Source organism: Odocoileus virginianus, chromosome 31 (genome assembly GCF_023699985.2).
Source record: "Odocoileus virginianus isolate 20LAN1187 ecotype Illinois chromosome 31, Ovbor_1.2, whole genome shotgun sequence".
Taxonomy (NCBI): domain Eukaryota; kingdom Metazoa; phylum Chordata; class Mammalia; order Artiodactyla; family Cervidae; genus Odocoileus; species Odocoileus virginianus.
The window spans coordinates 9,250,226-9,267,836 of record NC_069704.1 but is presented as its reverse complement, the minus strand read 5'-3'; the positions used below and the strand labels follow the sequence as shown (position 1 = coordinate 9,267,836).

The window sequence follows — 17,611 nt, the reverse complement described above, 5'->3', positions numbered from 1 at the left end:
AATTTGGGGGTCAGCCAACCTGGATTCAAGTCTTGCTTTTGCCCTGTGTGACCTTGGGCAAGTTGTTGAACCTCTCTGGGCCTTCATTTCCTCTTCAAAAACTGGAGATCAGAGAACCCCATGAGAGCTAGTTATGAAGATTAAATGAGGTAGTACATATAATGCACAGACACATAATAAGTATTCAAATGGTACCTGTTTTTACTTCCTCCTTTTTAAACTCATATGCAACAGGTGAAGTTAATTATGCTCAGTTTAGGGTGCATGATCATTTTTGGCTCATTATAACCTTTTCTTGCTTTATTTAGTTACTTCTTTGTATTCTCATTGGCCCCTCCTGTTTCTCCCCTATCTTCAAGCTATTTATTCGGTGTTTTTAACATGCTTTTTTGGTTTTGTTTCTATTTGTTCTTAAAAAATGTGTGCTGTTGTTTCCTGTGCATGTTTCAAAAATTGATGTCAGTGCTTTAGTGTCTGGATCTCATTCTGTTTCTCACTTTTGTCCCTCAGCTCTGAGTTTTTGAAATCTATCACATTATTTCTCGCTGCTGGGTGCAACCACCACAGTTTTCCCAACCAAGGCTCCTTAACTCCCCCCTACCCACCCCCAGCCAAATAGAGTTGTGGTGCACTGCCCTATGCATGTTTCCATGTGGATCCCCGTAAGATCTTGCCATGTGTGCCCAGGTGTGGAATTTAGTATAGAATAAAATGGAGAATAGTTGAAGGAAGCAAATGGAATGGATATTCTCATGCCTTGAATTGAATAAAATCTTAAACAACAATTGGCCAGTTAAGTTAACCATCTACTGAGCTTGCTTTGAACCCCAGCAAAGGACTCTTGTTTTTAAAATTTTTAATTAGAAATCACATGAATACATATTCTTTGAAAACAGTTTAGAAGAAAGACTAAAAATGGAAAGGACTCTTTTCATCGTGCCTCCCATCCTCCTAAGCCCCATTTTGAGGAGTTAAGCACTGGTGATAGTGGACTAAAGTCAACTTATTGGAAAGACCCTGATGCTGGGAAAGATTGAGGGTAGGAGGAGAAGGGGGTGACAGAGGATGAGATGGTTGGATGGCATCACCGACTCCATGGATGTGATGAGTTTGAGCAAACTCTGGGAGATAGTGAAGGCCTCCTTCACTAGGGAAGCCTGGTGTGCTGCAGTCCATGGGGGCACGGAGTCAGACACGACTTAGTGATTGAATGACAAATATACTTATAGGCACAAATGTGAACTTTTATACCGTTACACAGCTTAGCTTTTCTCACTTAATAGCATGTCATGAGGGCATTCCACCTTAGCCCCAGCACATCTACCTCAGGTTTTCTCGTGCTCTGTATTCCATGTTAAGTATCTATCATAGTTTATGTGGCTAGTCCCCTCCTGATTGGCATTTTGGATGTAGCCAGTTTTCTGGCTATTTAATAAAGAACCAGTGCTTCTTGTGATGTTAGTCTGCTGGCGATGAATTCCTTTAGCTTTGTACATCTTATTTTTGAAAGCTATTTTTGCTAGGTATTTGCTAGGTTGACAGAGATTTTCTTTTTTTCCCTTTCAGTAGCTTAAAGAAGTCCTACAGCATGTGGATGCTATGTTTATTTCTGTCCATCTTTTTTTTTCTTTGTTTTATTACTGTTAGTTTCTATGGCTGTGTCTTCAAGTATGTCAGTCTTTTCTTCTTCACTATCTAATCTCTTCTTCATGCCAGGCATTGCATTCTTTGTCCGGAGAGGTTTGACTTGTATCTTTTAAATCGAGAGATTGGTCACTAATGTGCTCATGTTCTTCCCTACCTTCTTGAATTTATGGAGTATGTTTATGACAGCAGTCTTAACGTCCTTAAAGTCTGTCAACTTGAAGGACATTAAAGTCTGTCAACATGAAGGACATTGGTCTCTTCCTGTTAATTGATTTTTCTGCTTCTTTCAGGCCTAGTGATTTTTGATTGATAGATGCTTTTACATTGATAGCGACAGTGACTACATAGATAGTGACTTTTACATTGTTAAGTGCTGGATGTATTAACATTCCTTTTTTTGTACTTTGTTATCATTTTTGTATTAGTTTACTATTGCTGCTATAACAGATTGTCACGATTTTAGTGGTTGAAAGCCACTCAGATTTATTATCTTACAGCTCTGGGGATCGGAAGTCCAGGGTCTCACTGGGCTAAAATTGAGGTGTTGGCAAAGCTCTGTTCCTTCTGGAAGCTGTAAGAGTAAATCTATTTCCCTTTCCATCTTCTAGAGGCTACCTGCATTCCTTGGCCTGTGGCTCCCTTCTCCATCTTCAAAGCCAGCAATGTTGGACAGAGTCCTTCTTATGCTGCCATCTCTTTTCTGCTTCCCTTTTCTATTTAGAAGGACTGTTTTATTGAGCCCATCCAGATAATCTCTCCATCTCAAGGTCATTTGACTAGCAAGCCTCATTTCCTTTGCATGTATCCTCACATGTTCACAGGTTCTGGGGATTAGGATGTGGACATCTTTGGGAGCCCACTCTCTGCCTACCAGGCTTTCCTGGTGGCTCAGATGGTAAAGAATCTGCCTGCAGTGCTGGAGACCTGGCTTTGATCCTGGATTGGGAAGATGCCCTGGAGAAGGGAATGGCTACCCACTCCAGTATTCTTGCCTGGAAAATTTCATGGACAGCCTGGTGGGTACGGTCCATGGGATTCCTAAGAGTCAGACATGACTCAGCGACTGAAACACACACATTCTGCCTACCACAGCAGTTAAATTGTTGTGAAGGACAAGAGCTGGGTTTAAAATAGAGGACAGTTTGGCAGACTCTGGTCCATGGGGCAAGTCTGACCTTTTTTGGTGGGGGCACTGGGTCTTAGTTGCAGCATGTGAGGTCTTATTCCCTGATCAGGGATTGAACGTGGGCCCCCTGCATTGGGAGTTGAAGTCTTAGCCATTGGATCACCAGGGAAGTCCTTGGCCTGTTTTGGTAAATACAGTTTTATTGGAACACAGGTATGCTCATTGGTTTACGTGTTGTCTCTGGCTGCTTTCCTTCTGCAGTGGCCCACAAAGGCTGAAATGTTGACCTTCTGGACCTTTATAGAAAAGGTGTTCTGAATCCTGGCCTAGTGCTAATTTTTCCTCACTGTTGTTAATGCTGTTCAGTCGCTAAGTCATATCTGACTCTTTCCCACCCCATGGGCTGCAGCACACCAAGCCTCCCTGTCCTTCACCATCTCCCTTCAAACTCCTGTCCATGAGTCGGTGATGCCATCCAACCAACCATCTCATCCTCTGTTGTCCCCCTCTCCTCCCACCTTCAGTCTTTCCCAGCATCAGGGTCTTTTCCAGTGAGTCAGTTCTTTGCATCAGGTGGCCCAAGTATTGGAGTTTCAGCTTCAGCATCAGTCCTTCCCATGAATATTCAAGGTTGATTTCCTTTAGGATGGACTGGTTTGATCTCTTTGCTGTCCAAGGACTCTCAGGAGTCTTCTCCCCACTACTGAGGGCATACCTTTTTGAGTACCCTCCCCAATGCCCTTGTGTATTAGGAGATTTCTCCCCTTTGGCTGGTGGCACTATGACTTATTCTTAGCCTTGTTGTGAGTTCTGAGAATTGTTCTGCTGGGTTCTCTCTTTCTTGCTCTAGCCTTAGGTAGTTTCCTTATATGCATGTGTGATCAGCACTAAAACAGCTGGAGAATTGGAGCTCATTCTCTGGGCTCCTCTCTCTCCTCTGACTCTATTCTGTCTAGCTTCCTTGGCCTCCCCTGTTTTAAACTGTCTGCTCAACTCAGGGGAACCCTTGAACTCTGCTTGAGTGCTTCCTCTCTGCACCGCAGTTTAGAAATTCTCTGAGCAGTCACCTGGGACAATTGTAGGACCCAGCATGTTTGCTTTTCCTCTCTTCGGGGTTACTGTCCTGTAAGCTTGCTGCCCAGTGTCTAGAAATAATTGTTTCAAATGTTTTGTCCAGTTTCTTGGTTGTTTAAAGTGGGTGGCGAATCTGGTTCTGCTGACTCCTTCATGACCAGAAGCCACCAGCACTTCTTATAGCAATGCTATTTTACATCTTTGAAAGTACTTTGAGGGTACTTTGAAAAGATAGAGTACTGGAACAGGCATCATGGTGTCAGAGACTGTGCATTTTCAACGATGTTACCAAATTGGTCCTTGTAAAGGGTGTGCCACTTTATACTTTGAGAGTCTCATTCTAATAGCAGAGGTTGTGGGAATAGACGATGATATGAAATTGCCCTGAGCTCTGTAAAGTGCTGGGAACATGCCAGGGCTTATGCTTCTTAAGAAAGGGCTTCTCCTAGCTGTTTCTCTTTTGACTTGTGTCCCTGGTGGCCATTTTGCCTTGCCAGACTCTCCACCAGCTTGGCTTCGTAGGACTAATATTATTTCCGTAGCAAATGGGGATGCCTGGGGGGATCTACTGTTAGGCTGAGACTTTCTTTCCTGACATCTGTTGAGCACCTACAAATGCTAAATCATGTCCTGAGTGTTTTGTGTAGTCATTGTGATGTAGTTTAAATGTCCACCACAACCTTGGGAGCTTGGGATGAAATGGAAACCGAGAGAGGTGGCATAGCTTGCTCAAGGTCCCAGGAAAGTGAGGATTCTTTCTGCCTTTAAACCAGATCTATTGGTTCATGCAACTGACTGTCCATTTTTTCTAAAAAAGGTCTTTCTAGATCCTTTAGACTGCAAATGATAGATACTCAAAGTGTAACCTAAAACTTGATAACATGAAAAGGGATATTTGTTGACGTTGTTGTTGTTTAGTCGTTAAATTGTGTCTGACTGTTTTGTGACCCCGTGGACCGTAGCTCGCCAGACCGCTCTGTCCACGGGATTTCCTAGGCAAGGATACTGGAATGGGTTGCCATTTCCTTCTCCAGGGGATCTTCCTGACCCAGGGATCGAACCTGTGTCTCCTGAAGTGGCAGGTGGATTCTTCACCACTGTGCCTCCAGGGGAGCTCATTTGTTGACATACCTACTGAAAAGTCCAGGGCTGGGCTCAGGTAACTTCGTTGGGGTTATCAGAAGTGTGTTGCTCTGCATCTCTCAGCTCTTGTTTCCTTGTGTTGACTTGCTCTTCTTGCAGGCCTTCCCCAAGTGGTGGCAGAAATGGCTGTAGTGTCCCCAGCCTTATTTCTCACCCCACTGGCGTAGCTAGTCCCAGTGAAAAGAGAGGACCTGTTTCCCAAGGGTTTCAACCGAAGTCCTAAGGAAGGCTCATGTTGGCCCAGCTTGAGTCACAGGCATATCCCTGAACCAGTCACGGTGCAGGAGGGTCTATTGTTCTAAGTGATGGACATGGGGGTCACTTGAGTCTCTTGGTGCTGGGCACTGGGACTGTAGATTCCTGAAAGGACAAGAAAGTTCTTTGTTGGAATCAGGGATGCTGAATAGGCAGAAATAAAAGTGTCCCTCATCCTTGGTGCTCTGTGGTCTTACTTGGCACCTGCTGAGCGACTTCTCTCCTCTGGCCTTGGTTTGACATGGCATTCCTCCTTCCGGTTTCTATCAGTTGTTATCTCTCACCACCTGGGGCGGGTGAGGCTTCCAGGCCATCACTCCCTCTGGCATGGGTCAGCTTCCGCCCACAACTGCACCACATTGACACGGAGCGGACAGGGGGAGATGTCGGGCCTTGACTTTTCAGTGCTGAAGCCCCCATTCTTCAGCCCCCGGGGTGGAGGGGAGCCGCTCCTGGGGAAGGTAAAGCTGGGAGAGCAGAGGAAGTGTGTGTGTGTGTGTGTGTGTGTGTGTGTGTGAGAGAAGCTTACCATTCCACTCTGAGGCTACAAAACAAGAGGCCCCCTGGGGGGCCTTACCCTCTAATTGGCACCAGGAAACAAGAGCCCAACAGGCTCGGGACTCCCCCAAATTCTCTTTCATCTTTAGTAGATGAGCTCCTTTCCAAGGGAGGTCTGGGACCTCCTGCACTAAAAGCAGCTGGCACATTCAGCTTCCCCCTGCTGTTTCTGAAATCATAGCGGGTGGGGGAGGTGGAGAATCGGAGGGTTTTTTGTTTTAGTTTTGGGGTTTTTTTTGGCTGCACTGTGTGGCCTGTGGTATCTTAGTTCCCCAACCAGGGATGGAACCTAAGCCCCCTGTGCTGGGAGCAAGGAGCCTTAACCACTGGATTGCCAGGGAAGTCCCAGAATCTGAGATTTTAACCAGCTCCCCGAGCATTGCTTTCACATGCTGCAGGTTGAGGTCCTAAGGCTGATGACTGTCTTTGAATTGGCTGAGTTTCCCGCTGCCTTAGGTTTTTCTTTAAAGGATTCTCCTTTCTCCTGATGGGACTATTCGCCTGGTTTATCCAGCTCAGGGATTTCCCTCCTTCAGATTTGAACTGTTCCTCCCCTGATAGCTCAGCTGGTAAAGAATCCTCCTGCAATGCAGGAGACCCCAGTTCAATTCCTGGGTCGGGAAGTTCCACTGGAGGAGGGATAGGCTTACTCACTCCAGTATTCTGACCTGGGGAATTCCATGGACTGTATAGTCCACAGGGTCACAAAGAGTCAGACACGACTGAGCGACTTTCACTTCACTTCCAGAGGAAGGAGGTGTAACTGAGCTTGGGAGTGAGTCTGAAGTGTGGAATCCCTTTTTGAAGAGATCAGCATTACTATTCTCCATCTAAAACTTTCTGTGTCTCACGACATACATTGAAATTAACATGAAAAGAGAGGGTAATGCACAGTGAGCCCGCATGCCTACTACAAACCACTGATGCCTAAAGCCAGTGACACATCAGGATTGGTCGTGAGAGCTGGGAAAAACTAAGTGACTAACATGAAACCACATTTCATTGGTTCATAAATTAAGATCCTAACACTCGGTTGAGTAAAATACTACTTTTGCTCACTGGGAGATTTCAAAAATATTTTTTGCCAAAGAACCTTTTCACAAATGAAGTCTTACAGAGGAGCTCAGTATATCAAATAGATAAAAGTGATTTTTTTTTTTTTTTTAATTGGAGAGGGACAGTCACATTATGACTTTCGTGGGCCCCAGGTACTTTTGCCTTTGTGATTGGCTTCCTTCATTAAAATATATGTAAAATCTGAGGACTTCTCTGCCTGTCCTGTGGTTGAGAATTTGCTTTCCAATGCAGGGGGTGTGGGTTCAATTCCTGGTTGGGGAGCTAAGATCCTACATGTCTCTTGGCCATAAAAACAAAACATAAATCAGAAACAATATTGTAACAAATTCAATAAAGACTTTAAAAATGGTCCACATAAAATCTAAAAAAAATTTTTTTAATTACTTTTTATGACTTCATTGGTATAAATGATGATTGTGTTAATATTATATGGCAGGCATTTTCTCTGACCTGAAAGTTCAGTACTTTATTCTGGTTTTAAAGAAATCAAAGCTTTTTTTTGTGGACCCTGTACACTGTGTCTCCCCTGTCCAGCGGGGAGTGTGGCCCTCAGGGGACAGATCCTGGCCTGACCACCTCCTGGGTGGCTCCTGAAGCATGCTGGAGGAGAGGGACCCGTTTGGAAGACCCTTGCACAGATTCATCGCTCAAACCTTATCAGATGCTTGTCTGCCTCACTGGGGAAGAATCAGAACATATCAGAGTAAGCATGGAATGTCAGTCATCCTCCTTTTTTGCCCTCTGCCCCCAACTCAATCTCTTGAGCATCATTCATACCAAGAGGTCAGCTGTCCAGCCTCTGCTTGAACCTCTCTAGGGACAGGGAGCGCCTTAGCGTGCTTGCCTTCTTTCCGACCCAGTTCTGTAGGACGTCATGGTACCCAGCAAACCTCTAGGTTGATCCCCATTTGTCCCCTAAGCCAGAGAATCCTGGAGTGCCCATGCCCACTGCGGAGCCCAGGTGGGAGTCAGGAGTCTGGGGTTTAAGGTGCAACTTTTGCCCCTCCCCCCTCCGCTGTTTGTGATGGTAAAGTGAGACCAAGTCTTGTCCTGGGCAGGGATTGCCTGTAGCCCAGGTTTTTTCTGGGATGTAGAGGGCTTGTTGGCTTTTGTGCTCAGAGATCGGGGGCCAGAGACTCTGTATGTTCCTGTCCCCCTGGGTCCGGGTGGGGCACTGTTACACCACAGGAGAAAATTTGGATAAGAGGGGAAGGGTCAGGTGGTTTTAGGGTGACCGTTCCACTCCTGGGCCCTCCGTCTGGTTGCCTTTTTCCTGAGATTCCGGGACATGTGGCCACCTCGGAACCCCGTGGGCACCCGTCCAGTGCCTCATGGTGCCAGGCACTTGTCCGCTTGGGTTGGGGAGAGGAGAACAAGAATGGTGATTTCTCCCCTGAGGCCTACTGGCCTCAAAGCCTGGACTTGCTTAGAGACAAGCGGGAGCTTGGCAGCGTGGGATATTTCTTCTCTTCCCCCCTTTCCCATGCAGCCTCCCCTAGTTCCTGGTGCTTGGAAGAGGGGTGTACCCCAGCCCCTGTCCGCAGTCCTCATGGCCCAGCGTATCTTTATGAGCCCCCCATCCACCCCTCGTCCCTGCCGCACTAGACGACTCTCCTAGACCCACCTGTGCTTTCTCAACCTCCACGCTTGGTTCTCACCGTCCCTCCTGCCAGGGCAGTTGGTGCGGTGGGTGCCCACGGAGAGTGGGGTGCGGGGTGAGTCCCCCAGCCTGGCCTCCAAGTAGGGGAACGTCCTGCCCAGCCTGGTGTTTGCTCACCTGGCCCCTGCCCTGCACTTTGTAATTATTGATCCTGCCGCGTCCGCTTCCCGTGAGCCAGCTGGGGTGGACTGGCCGTCCGGCTTAGAAGTTCCTGGAAACAGTGACTTATTACTCCCCTAATGAGCGTGTCTCTGCCAGCCAGGTGTGTCCAGGAAAAAGCGTGAGCATGTGAGCTGCTGGACAGGACATTTTCATGGGCACTGGGTGAATTTCCCCCTTTTCTCTTGGGTCTGGCTCTTCAGGGCTATATTCTCTCTTGCCATTACATCTTGACATTTTTACTTAAATAACTCCTCTGATTATATGCCAAGGGAAAGCCAGTTTAGTAGGCAGTTCGTCTGAAGCCAGTTTTCTCCATCCCTCCCTCCCCCCTCCCTCCCTTCACACCTTCTGTGAGCAGGGCTGTCCTGTCCTTCTGTCCCAGGCAGCAGGGACCTTGTGGTCCAGCGGGAGACCTAGGAAGCCAGATGCAGAGTGAGTTTCAAGTTAGTGCAGCACTTCCTGCTTTGTTGGTAGTAACTTCTCTCAGAAACTTTCTGTTTTATTTAAAACAGTTTGTTTTTCCTTCCTTATAAAAAGTAGCAAATATTTTTATAGGAAAAGTTGGAAAACACGGAGAAGCCTGAGGAAGAAAGAAAATCACCTATAGATTTGTACCCGAGGTTTCCATCTTGGACGTTTTGACCGTTTTCCTTTTTTTAAACCAATGAGTGCAATAGGTTCAGCTTCTTTCCCGCTTAGAAGAAAAAAAGGCTCAGCTCACAGGATTTGCATTTCCCAGTTTTATTGTAAACCCCGTGGTTTTGGCTGTATGGTGTTCCATGAAGTGGCTGCATCCTAGTTTACACAATAGTGCCCAGTTGGGGGATGTTGTGCTATTTCCAGTCTTCCCCTGTTGTAAATAATGCTGTGAAGAATATCTTGTAAGTGAATTGGTTTTCACGTTTGGATTGTTTCCCAGACTTCGTCATCTAGAAGGCATCTTCGTGATCACCCAGACCACTTCTCCAGCGTTAGTGTGTGTTAGCATCACCTGAAGGGCTTGTTGAACCCAGCTCTCTGAGCCTCACCCCCCAGAGACTCTGGTTCAGTGGGTGAGGGTGGTGCCCGAGAGTCTGGGTTTTAACAAGCTTCCTGGCTGTGCCAATGATACTCGTAAATGGACCACACTCCAGGTGGCATCGACCAGCCTCTCCTGGGTGGTGAAGTTGACGCTGATGAGTCAGGACAGTGGAGGGGGTGGGTGGCCATTGCCCAGGGGGGACCAGTGGGCAGTTCCTGCACTCAGCCAGGGACCCCTACCCTTTGCTGCCCCTGCTGCCTGGGGAACCTGCAAGACAAGGCAGCCTTCATGCACCCAAGGATAGAGGATCTCCTCCATCCAGCCACTCGGGGCAGGCAGATGCAGAGGTGAGCTTAGTGTTGGGATACAGATGGGGGCCAGGGTGAGAACCAGTTTAGGAAAGACACCGGCGGAGACCGTGGTGAATCATCTTAAACGAGAGTGAGTGACAGCCCCTCTAGGACGCGAGGGGTTAAACAGGCGGCTGGCACAGCCTCCCCGGAGCCGAAAGGGGGAACTCGGGAGTAAGTCGTGACTGCCTAATTAATTCAATTAAACTACTTTATAAGCTCCACTGGTGTCAGTAAATTGTTAAAGTCTATTAAAAAATCAGTGGGACGTGATGAGGGTTTGGGGTTGCTTCACCACCTTCTGGCTCTTCCTTTGGCTTCCTCCCCTGATGTGAGTGGGGATGCTCTGTCTGGTACCCCTGATGACCTGCTGTGTGTGCCGAGGCAGGTCCTACCCCCCGCCACCTGCCCCCGCACCGGGCTTCCGTTTCCCTCCTGCAGAGCTGAGTGATGGCCTGGTTCTTGAACACCCCTTCAGCACCAGGGTTATTAGGATTTGCCAGTCTTGTCTGGTCAGAGGGAGCTGTTGCTGCCGAGGCACTGCCCTGTTCACTGCTCTCCCTTCTCATCACGTTCGTCTGGGCTCTTTCTTGAGTTGGCTGTATGGACAGGTGACCCAGAGCGGAGGTGCAAGCTCTGGAGAGAGAGTAAGCAGAGTGAATTTCACCTAAGCCCTAACCCTGTGCTGGGGTCAGGGACTGCTCACAGGGTCTCCTTTGGCATCCCCCCCCCAGGCTGGGACTGGTACCCACGCTCTTGCTGGTGAGGATCTGGAGGGTCCCAGGTCTCCACGCGACCTCCCCACGGTTACCTGGTGGGGCTGAGATTTCAGCTCAGGGATTCCGTGCCTCAGAGTCCCTTGGCTGACTGCTTGCAGTTGTTTAGTTGCTCAGTCGTGTCCGCCTCTTTTGCGATGCCCTGGATTGTAGTGCTGCCAGGCTCCTCTGTCCATGGGATTTTTCAGGCAAGAATACTGGAGTGTCTTACTATTTCCTTCTCCAGGGTATCTTCCCAACCCGGGAATCGTACCCAAGTCTCCTGCATTGCCAGGTGGATTCTTTACCTCCGAGCCACCAGGGAAGGCCTCCTTCCTCTGTAGACATATTTAAAATAAAGCTGCATCCCCTGGCCAAACCTGGTCCACACTAGTTGAGTTAGTTGCTTGTCTTTAGAAATTCAGATTTGCCACTTGTTTTGACAACCTGGATGCCCAGCAGCAGTGAGCATTAGTTCCTACTGGCCAGCCATCAGCAGGAACAGGTAAGCGGGTTTCCTTGTCTTCCCAACTCTGTGCCCAGCTTCGTGCCACATTGTAAGTGTGGGAAGGAATACACGAGAAGTGTTCTTTTTGTCTAGTTAGTATCCAGACAGGAGGAACTGAGGAGAGGGAGTGACAACCCGTCCCTAGAGGTATGTTAGCAGTGGTTGGCTGACTACTCCAATAGGCCCGTTAGAACCAAGATCCTGTAACTCTGGGCCCAGCTGTTGGTTTATACTTTTTTCAGCATTTTGTGCTAAGGGCAGACTGGGAATTCAGCAGCAGTTGCTCCCTGGCACATGAGCACTGGATTTATTGTCTTGTTTTCTGTCAGATCAGGTCTTGTTTAGCCAGACCGGTAGGCTGGATAGTGCTGGTCTTGAGTATGACTGTGGTCCTGGGTTCGAGGGAAGCGTCTGTTTTAAATTAACCAACGGTGGATCTTTGGCAAAGCTCTTCTCCTGATCCTAGAAGTTTAGGTTAGTTCCCTCATCTCTGAAAGGCAGCTCAGACAGTATGCTCGGGAGGTGGTCCCTAGCGAGAGGAAGAATGAGGAGGATGAGTTTAGGGCCAGATACACTTCTAAATGTAGCATATACCACCTTAAAGAGTGTGTGGTGTGTGTTAGTTGCACTGTCATGTCCAACGCTTTGTAACCCCTTGGACCCACCAGGCTCCTCTGTCCATAGAATACTCCAGGCAAGAATACTGGAATGGGTTGCCATTTCCTTCTCCAGGGGATCTTCCCGGCCCAGGGATCAAACCCTGCATTACAGGCAGATTCTTTACCATCTTAGTCACCAGGGAAGTAATAGCAGGCGTTGGACCTTTAAAGGCTCTGAGAGCTCCTGCACCTGAGAAAGGAGATCAGCTTTGTTTATCTGGCCTTCGCCAACCTGGCCACTCTTTCCCTGTCCAAGCACACCTTTTATTTAACAACCTGAATAGACATGAAAGCCTAAAATATTACCCTGGAGAGAGTGGCTTTTTTATGGTGGTTCTTTTTGTCATGGACATCCTTTCCGTAAATAGGACAAACCAGCCTTTAGCAGGGTGGTATCTGACTCCCCTAAGCTGGGTTTTCTTAAACCGAAGTCCAAGTTTGTTCTTAGATCCCAGAGGCTGGCCATGTTCCAGGAGCTTCTCTATGCCCGCGAGTAGCCAGGCCCTCCAGCTCTGGATTATCCTCTACTTGGGGTTCCCTTTGTATTAGCTATAGTATTTGGTGTTTCAGAGAAACCCTCCTTCCCACTTTATACCAGCAGGCAGAGGAGCCCATTGGTGGAGCTCGGAAGTTGCCTGAAGGTATATCATGATGTCCTGATAATCCGGAGCTGCCTGTTTAAGAATTTGTGAACTGCAGCGGACCTTTCCAAAAGAAGATTTGCTTAGGAAAATGCTAGTGTAAACAAGGGGAAGAACTGTAAGGTGTGTGAGGAATCAGTCTATTTTTAAGCCTTTTGAAAGCTCCCATTTGTGGAACACAAACACTATGCTAATTATAAAAACACCTTTTCTGTTCAAAACTTGGGTGAACAAGATGGGAGCTGGGTGGAGGAGGGAACTAGTGTCTGAACAGAGGTTCGACCAGAGTTTAAACACTGTCGGTCCACACTAGTTGAGTTGGTTGTCCATCTTTAGCAGTTCAGATTTCCCACTTGTTTTGACAGCCTGAATGCCCAGGCAGCAGTGGACATGAGTTCCTACTGGCCAGCTGTCAGCAGTAAAAGGTTAAGGGTGGCTTCCTTGTCTTCCCAGCCTGGTTTATTTGTGGGAGTGACTTGCACCGCCCCACCCCTTGGAATGTACACCCCTGCCTTTCTAACACTTTCCCCAAATATCTTAAGAGTATAGTTAGCATGTCTGCTCATTTCCTCTCCATTAACCGTGGAGGAAGTCTTCTGCCTTGTTCAGCAAAACTTTCGAAGATAAACAACCAAGTGTCTTTTTATTGGACATCACCTAGACATCAGGTTCTGTGCAGATGTCTTATCTCAACGTGGGGTTGAGATAAACCTTCCTGCTGGCCGTGGGGGATGCGGTGCAGCCACCAGCCAGGTGTCACCCAGAGCTCCCATCCTGCGTGCCTTGAATTGGGGCAGAGGACTCTCAAAGAATGGATGAGGTCCTTGCCCGTGACCTGCCTTTGTAGAGAGATGAGATGAAGGGTGAGGTGAACTCCTGAGAAGTGAGACTGTGGGGTCCCTTTGAGCTTTGGGGATGTGAGATGTGGGCGTGGGGAGAGGAAAGGGAAAGGGGGTGGGGGAAGGGAGGGGTTAGGTATACCAGAGGAGGTGTGTGACCTTGAGGGGTGGTTAGGGTTGGATAGGCTGAGGGGAGAGGAGAGACCATCCCAGGCTCTAATGAAGAGGTAGAAAGATGATAATTAGCAGAGGCTTTATTTGTGAATTACATTCGAAAATGCTTAAAAAATATCAGGAGGCTGAAAATAGCAGGTGGTCTGCTTGTTGGGGAGGGGATGGGGATGGAAGGAGAGGAAGAGAAAGAGAGAGGTAGATGGATGGATGGATGGAGACATACCAGCTGTCTTGGTGGAGGACCCTGAGAACCAAGTGAAGAGTTTTGCTAACTAAGGAAATACATATAACTGGTCTTAAGACCCATGAGGGCACAGTCTGTCTTATTCATTACTGTGTCCTCAGTTCCCAGCAAGGCCTTGACATGGTGAATGCTTACTAATTATTTGTTGAGTGAGTGAATGAAGGTACCTAGTCAGTATTTATCACATTTCTCTTTATGGTAACCCTATGAAAAGATGTTGTTACTCCTTTGAACCATTCTTAGAGGTGTGTGTTTGTGTGTGTTTATGTGTATGTGTGTGTATTATGGTGGGGGGGGGGGGGAGCACGGGGCTACCAGAAAGGTTTTTTTATTGTTGCAGTACCATGAAATATTGATCAATTTGATTCTATTGTATGACACAGGGACAATTTTACTAGCGGAAAATATGACCGTGTTATATGGCTGCAATAAAAAATCACAGCCGTGAGCCCAGGCTCAGAAAGCGAAGCGAACTGACAGTGTAGGCAGGACCCGCTGACTCCCTGTCTTTCTGCCAGTGTTAGGTTGCTCTTGTTCCTTCCTGGTGCCAGTGATGAGCTCTGTTTCAGGTAGGAGGTAATAGGTCCCAGCAGAAAATTTATAGAAGACAAGCTTAACGTCAGTTTGGTTTGCGGTTCTCCTGCAATTAGGAAATGTCCAGTGTTGTTTAGTTGTAGATGTAAAGAGTACCAGTCTAGCCTGAGAATTTTCCCATGGGAAGGTTTTGAAGCAGGGATGTGATTTAATGAATGGGTACCATGACATCTCAACAGAAGTGCACTTGACTCTGGAGAATATGTATTGTGCCTGTGGCAGGTGTCCGGGGGTGAGATGACCAGGAGGTGAGAACTGGTGTTCTTTGGGTCCCTCTCAGAATGAGAGCATATTGACCCACTGACTGTGATTGTTATGGTGCAAGATATGTGTCTTTCGTACAATAGGGTCCTTTAATGCAAGTCAGCATCTTCATCAGGTGCCCAACCAGAAAAACGTTGCTCTGTTCCAACTCTAGAGGACCAGCTGGCCTTTGGGTTTCTGGAAAAATGGGAAGACAGTCTCCAACGTGATGCCTTCCCAAGGAGTCACTGGTTGCAGGTTTGTCGTGGTTCAGTCTCTAAGTTCTGGCCGACTCTTTGCGACCCCATGGACTGCAGCACACCAGACTTCCTTGTCCATCACCGTCTCCCACAGTTTGCTCAAATTCATGTCCATTGAGTTGATGGTGCTATCTAACCATCTCATCCTCTGCCACCCTCTTCTTCTTTTGCCTTCACTCTTTGCCAGTGTCAGGGTCTTTTCCAGTGAGTTGGCTCTTCGCATCAGGTGGCCAAAGTGTTGGAGCTTTGGCTTCTGCATCAGTCCTTCCAAGGAATATTCAGGGTTGATTTCCTTTAGGATTGACTGGTTTGATCTCATTGCAGTCCAAGGGACTCTCAAGAGTCTTCTCCAACATCACAGTTCAAAAGCATCACTTCTTTGGTGCTCAGCCTTCTTTATGGTCCAGCTCTCACATCTGTACATGACTACTGGGAAAACCATAGCTTTGAGTATACAGACCTTTGTCGGCAAAGTGATGTCTTTGCTTTTTAGTATGCTGTCTAGGTTTGTCTATGGCTTCCCTGGTGGTGCTAGTGGTCAAGAACTCTCCTGCCAATGCAGGAGACCTAAGAGACAAGGGTTCAATCCCTGGGTCGGCAACATTCCCTGGAGGAAGGCATGGCAACCCACTCCAGTATTCTTGCCTGGAGAATCCCATGGATAGAGGAACCTGGCGGGGTCGCAAAGAGTCAGACACGACTGAAGCAACTTAGCAGTAGGTTTGTCATAGCTTTCCTTCCAAGGGGCAAGCGTTTTTTAATTTCATGGCTGTAGTCACCGTTCACAGTGATTTTGCAAGTTTTAACTGTGAGATTTCAGGTTTATGTACTGGCTTTAGGACTTAACCTCCCCTAAGATGTCACCCTGCCTTGCCTGCTGGTGGCTGACCTGGCAGCTTGTTCAGGAAGAACTGGGATGTGTGAAGAGGATGGAATAGAGTGGCAGACTCCCTTGGAAGCAGGGATGGAGCTGAGAGATAGTCCTGGCTCACTCGGACCCTGTTTTTCCTCTTTACACTAGGCACTGCAACCTCGGGGCCTTTGCACTTGCTGTTCCTCTGCCTAGAAGGCATTCCCTAGTTATTTTCTTGACTCTTCTCTCACTTTGATTTAGTCTTCTCAGTAAGCCTCCTCTGATCTTGATATTTAAAGTTATATCCTCCATTCATCCCATCACCCTTTTTTGCTCCATTTTCCTCCATAGTACTCTTTTCTATTTTACCTTTAGAAAGAAATTATGCTTCCTTTCTGTCTCCCTCTTTTGCTTTTCCAAGGATGTAAACTTTGTAAAGGCAGGGCTTAAAAAACACTTAAAAAATAAGTTTTTCTTTTGAAAGCAGTTTAGACATAAAATTTTGCAAAAGTAATGCAAAGAATTTCCAGGTATCCTATACTCAGCTTCCTCTAATGTTAGCACCTTACATAACCATGGTATAATGCTTCAATTATGTTATGAAATTTGTATTAGCACAGGAAGTGAATAGCAATGCAATCCTGTGTACTAAGCCACAGACTTTATTCAGGTTTCACAGTGGCCCCACCAATAGTCCAGGATTCAATCCAGGATCCACTATTGCCTTTAGTTGTCATGTCCCCTCGATTTTCACCAGTCTGGGACAGATCGTGGGCCTTTCTTTGAATTCTGTGCCCTTGACCCCTTTAAAGTGTCCTTACTAATTATTTTGTAGAATGCTCCTCATAGGTTTGCCAGATATTTGCTGGATCACCGAGTTGGGTTCTGTGGTTCTGGTCGTAGCTCACCCACAAGGGCTGGTACCCACCCCAGGCATCACAGCAGAAGGTACGGGATGTTGGTATGACTTATCACTAGTGATGTGAACTTTGAACACTTGGTTATGGTGGTGTCTGCCTGGTTTCCCAAGTTACTGTCTTACATTTTATATTAAGAAGTATCTTCTGGGGAGATACTTTGCGACTATGCGAATAACTTGATTCCCATCACACTTTTTGTCCCTGACATCCTTAGATGATTCTTGCCTTCAACAGTTATTACTGTGGTGTTTGCCAAATAGTGATTTCCTATTTATGTCATTCTTTGTACATTTATTAGTTGGAATTCTACTGTAGAAAGAGCTTTCCTTTCTCCTTCATTTATTCATTTATTTATTTATACCGGTGTAACTCCTGGCTGTTTATTTTATGGATTATAATCCATTACTATCATATTCTATTGCTCAAATTGTTCCAGATTTGGCCAGTGACAGCCCCTTCATGCAGGCTCCTCTGTCCTTTGGACAAATGCCCATTATTCTTTGAGCTTGTCCTCATACTCAGCAAGGTATTCAGGGCTTCTCTTGTGCTGTCCCAGCCCCGGAAACAACCCTTACTCTATGAAGGCAGGCAGGGGTTTTTGTCTGTGTTCTTCATTCTGTTGCATTCTAGTGCTCACAGGGTCTGACATGTAGTAGGTTCACCTCAAATAATTTTTGGATGAATGGATGAACCCTGGGAAGGAAGATTCCACCGGCTGGGTACAGAGGCTCCATACAATTCATACTTTTCCTAGTCTCCTCCTGATAAGCCTGAATGAATGATTTAGAAAGGGAGGGTTCTTTTCCCTGTTTTTCTCTCCTGTGAGCCTCAGGGGCTTTGACAGACCC

At 47.0% G+C, this 17,611-nt stretch overlaps 1 protein-coding gene and 1 long non-coding RNA gene across 14 annotated transcripts in view; one reads left to right on the top strand and one right to left on the bottom strand.

Moving 5' to 3' along the window:
- The window catches only part of ZNF618 (zinc finger protein 618), a 198,658-nt gene that overhangs the window by 32,929 nt on the left and 148,118 nt on the right, over window positions 1-17,611 (top strand). The window lies entirely within an intron of this gene.
- On the bottom strand, window positions 842-8,647 carry LOC139032396 (uncharacterized). Of its 2 annotated transcripts, XR_011484922.1 has the most exons (3): window positions 8,505-8,647; window positions 5,443-5,712; window positions 842-5,350 (listed from the first exon to the last, which is right to left on the bottom strand). It is a non-coding gene; the product is annotated as an uncharacterized lncRNA (long non-coding RNA). The 2 variants fall into 2 exon arrangements; XR_011484923.1 differs by lacking the exon at window positions 5,443-5,712.